Source organism: Moschus berezovskii, chromosome 14 (genome assembly GCF_049115385.1).
Source record: "Moschus berezovskii isolate FMDL1 chromosome 14, NW_MosBer_1.0, whole genome shotgun sequence".
NCBI classification, from domain to species: domain Eukaryota; kingdom Metazoa; phylum Chordata; class Mammalia; order Artiodactyla; family Moschidae; genus Moschus; species Moschus berezovskii.
This window is the reverse complement of record NC_142473.1, coordinates 45399789-45404692: the sequence shown is the minus strand read 5'-3', so window position 1 is coordinate 45404692 and position 4904 is coordinate 45399789.

Genomic DNA, 4904 nt, shown 5'->3' with positions numbered 1-4904 from the left:
TACCATCTCAATTAAATCATAATATTAAGGTCACTCTTTAGACACTCAGGCACAACATTATTAAATCCTATCCACTTATCATTATTATTGTTGCTTCTATTAAAACTTTATAGATGTCTCTGGAGTCCTTTGAACGAACATCAAATTCAAAGGAAATTAAATTTTGTTTTATGAAAATAAATTTTACTATTTAAGAACTAGAATTAGATAAATTAACCATACAGAATAATTTTCAATAGTTTTTGGTTTTTTTTACTTATCCTCAATTTATTGATTGCCTACTGTTTTCCAAGAACTATTAGACCTTCACAATTGCTCCCTGAAGTGAGCATCATTGTTCTCACTTGAAACTTGAGAAAACTGAGGGGCACAGAGGACATGACCGGGACAAAGTCACGAGTGGTGATTGCTCTGGGTTACCTTAGACATAACAGCCATGCTCTTTTTTCACTACGTTCTTCTGAATGTGCTTCTATTGATGATTTCCTTGGGGTTATCAGCAACCTCATGCATAAATTACACCTTTATAAGCATCAAGAAAAAGAAAGCCATATGCCAGACATAGCAAACTCAAGTGCCTACTGGACCTAGGCAGATGCTGTTAATTAGTGAACAGGCCCGACAGAAGGAAACACTGGGAGTCACAAGGATTGTGGCAAACTAAGGAGCATCTATCCCTTCCAAGGAAGGCAGTTCCTTCCCATCCCCATATGACTGTCTCTTCTGGGAATGTGGTCCGTGCAGCCAGATCTTCTGCTTTATCAAGGAAGCAAGAAATCCAGATTTCCATGTGAGCTCTCTCAAGTTGTGAAAGTTTGTGACACAACTCAAATATTCTTGAAAATAGTGTGCATGCCAACACCAAATAAGTCTAACAAAATGGGTATACGGGCAGAATCCAGTCTTCAGGCTGCCATTTTCTGACCTCTACCAAACAGATTGTTGAAGCATTATATATGATCTGGAAGAATTTTAAGCAATCTTAATGTCCAATGATGTGAGTTGCCTCAGATATCTGTGATACAGCCTCTGATTGAATTTTTAAAGCCCTTAATAGTCAGCCGTATGAAGACCATATAGCATATTAAAAATATTCTTAGGATAAACAGCACGGTAGCATGATTCTGATATGACATTAAATTTAAAAAGCAAACTACAAAATGATACCCAGTCAAGTGTTTTATATCTGGAACTAGTGGGTGGTTACAAAAGTGAACACGTGAAAATTCATTAAGCTATAATTATGGGCACTTCACAGCATGAATGTCATACCTCAATAAAAGAAATTAATGATGCCTGGGCTATGATGCATGGGCAAACAAAACAATTTGATTGTGTTGGTTGTGGGATAATGCAAGACTCTTTTCGCTCTTTCCTACCTGTTATTTCTGTCTCTCTTACTGTATACACTATTTCTTCCTCAAAATATATTACCTAAGAAGAGTAAGTATGGAACATTAAGCTGATTAAAAATAATCAGTAAGTGAACCCTCCCATTTCATTGTAAATTGAAAACCCAAAAGAGAAACTCACCGTTTACTGTTTGATATGGATTGTTTTTCATCCCTTCCCAACTAGATGTATTAAGGCCCCACCTACTGCCTCAGCTCCAACACTGAACAGGTCAGAAGGAAAAATGGGAGCCCCAGCTCTTCAAGGTAACTAAGAGGCATGGTACTACCTTCCCATAGTCCCTTTTACTGGAAAGCCTCCAGCAAGCCAGAGGCACCTCTGTGCCCATTGAGTATCCACTGTACCCCATATCATTAATGATGATTTCTGCTGCAAGTAATACAAAATGTAACCAAATGGCCTAAATATTGGGGAAAGTTCATTATTTCATGTACTCAGAACTCCAGGAAGGATGCAACCCTGAGAACCACAACCAGCAACTCAATGATGTCAGCAAGCTCTCAAGTTCTTTCCATATGGCTGCCTTTTCATGGCTGTCCCCTCCAAACTCATAGCTGTAGTAGTCATAGATGCAAGTAGTGCAAAAGAGAGCAGTTCGAGGACAAGTTCTTTGTTCACATCTTGCAAAGGAGTGATGTTTCCCTCTGTAGTTCTCTATTTAAGAGGGAATTTATTTTTTTCCCTTAAACCCCTCATTGGACTTCTTTCCATGTCTCAGAATCAAACAGGGTTGAGTCAATGACCATTTAAAAACTAATTCCCAAGTCTTCCCTCATGGTTCAGTGGTAAAGAATCTGCCTGCCAATGCAGGAGATGTGGGTTCAATCCCTGATCTGGGAAGAGCCCACATACCATGAAACAACTAAGCCTGTGTGCCACAACTACAGAGCCTGTGCTCTAGATCCCAGGAGCCACAAATACTGAAGGCCACGTGCTCTAGAGCCCATGCTCTGCAACAGAAGCCACTGCAATGAGAAGCCCACAAACCACAACGAAGAGTAGCCCCCGCTTGCCTCAGCTAAAGAAAAGCCCATGAAGCAATGAAGACCCACCGCAGCCAAAAATAAATGGGTTAATTAATTAATTAAAAAATGAATCCCCCAGAAAACACGATGATGAAATTGCCATGAGTAACTGACACTAATCATCTGGATTGGGACTGATGTGGGATGTCAACCCCAATGTCCTTGACACCGCTTATCAATTTACCTGCTAAAAATATCTTAAATGTGTCAGGCCCATGGGTTCCCAAGTTACCATCATCTCTTATCTGGACTATATCAAGAGTCTCCTAAATAATCAACCCATCTTCATGGGTAGGAACTGTCACTGTACACCCAGCTCAATAAATCTGCCTAGTAAAACATAAGAAGTGAAGGATCAGGGTAGAGACAGAAAATGAACTAGCAATGAAAGAAAACTTTATTTTGGTGTTGAGTCCTGCTTCTCTGCATGTGAAACGGCATTGAGAAGAGACTGTGTTAATACCTTGGCTTATATACGGGCTATAATATGAGTCTCAGGACTGAATGTACTTAGTACTAGTACAAGTTTCTCCTAGAAATGTCAAGTTCAGAAAGAACCACCTGCTAAGGCAAAATAATAAGAATTTTTAAAAAATACAAGAAGGATATTCATTAATCCAATATATCTTTTGAGGATTTATTCTACTCGAGGCATAGTACTCAACACTAGAGACACAAAGCTGAATAAGACAGACACAGTATGCTCTCTTGGGCCGAAGAGTAGAGCAGGAAAGGAAGTCACTAAACAACTAATTACAGACTAATTATTTAATTGCAGTTTTGGCAAATTGATATTAATAGGGAAATATAGTAGACTGATATCATATAATGGCTTGAGGCAGGAGGTGTAAAATCAGAAAATGTGCTCCCCACGGAAGAGACATTTAAACTGAGAATTTAGCCCAGGGAAAAGGTAAGGGATGTGTACTCAAGGCAGAGGAAACTGGGTGTACAAAGCCCCTGGAGCAGAATGAGATAAAGAAGGACTAAAAGTCAGTGTGCCCAGAATACAGAGAATAAAGAGAAGAGCAGTACAAGCTGAACTTGGGGGAGGCAAGGGAGAAGGAGGGTGTGAGCAGTGGTAGACCAGAAGGATCTTTTGAACTAGAGGTTTAAGGGAGTGATAGGATCAAAAGCCAGACGGGAACACAACAAGCAAATGAGAAGAGACTCTCAGAAACAGGATAAACAAGCTGTTTCCAGAATTCCGGGAGGACAGGGGCTCTCTGGCCAGTGGATGAGCTCTGATTAATCTAGCTTGTTTGTGTCTAAATCACTTCCCTACACAGCCGTCACACCACAGTCACTAGGAAGACACAATCTCAGTGAATGGCATGGTATTCCCTTTCCAGTGCCCTTAGAGCTGATGTGGCCCACGGTCAGGCTGGAGATATTCTTAATACCTAAGACAGGATCTCCCCAGTACCTTGGCCCTGCAGACAGCCTCCTTCTTACACCAAGATTTAGCATTCTGAACAGGAGCCCTGCCTGTTCCTCCAGCCTGGACTGTGCAGAGGGGTTAATTTGCCTGTTAATTTTCCACGTGAGGGAAGATGCACAATGAAGTACCAGCGAGAAGCAGGACACGGATACCTTCTCCAGCTGAGAAGTCAACTCATACTTTAAATTACTCTGGGTGACTCGACTCACCCCTGGGTTCCTATTTTCACCTATTCTGATTTGTAGAAAGTTGACTTGCTGGAGCATGCAGCCCCCAGGAGTGCTCTGGGAGGTTTTCTGCTGCACCCCAGTGGCACACTCATGGCCCAGTGAGGAGGAATGCCAAGACTGACAGCCAAGCATTCCCAGGGCGGGCAGGCAGCACACACTACACAGCTCGGTGACAAGGCCTGCTGGGACTGTGCTACTTTGTCAGCAGTGGGTCCACCAGCCTGAGGCCTGGCAGGCCGACACCTGGAGCTTAGCAGCCACTCCCCTCTCCCCACCACTTGATAGCTCAGCTGATTAACTGCCTGGATCACATAGACAGGGTGTCAGATACTCTGCCCGGTTCAGAAGAGAAAGATGAGAAAGATCCCTATGTATCTTAACACTAGAGATTAAAAGGAAAAAACAAAAAGCAACCTGAGTGTAAGTCTCAGCTCTTCCATTTGATAGACATGTGACCTTAGGCCAGCTATATAACCTTTCTGGTTTAGGTTCCTCACCTGTGAAACAGAGACTATGTCTATTTCCTGAGTGGTCACAAGGTTGCTGCTGCTGCTGCTGCTAAGTTGCTCCAGTCGTGTCCAACTCTGTGTGACCCCAGAGACAGCAGCCCACCAGGCTCCCCCGTCCCTGGGATTCTCCAGGCAAGAGCACTGGAGTGGGTTGCCATTTCCTTCTGCAAAGCATGAAAGTGAAAAGTGAAAGTGAAGGCGCTCAGTCGTGTCCGACTTTTAGCAACCCCATGGACTGCAGCCTACCAGGCTCCTCCATCCGTGGGATTTTCCAGGCAAGAGTACT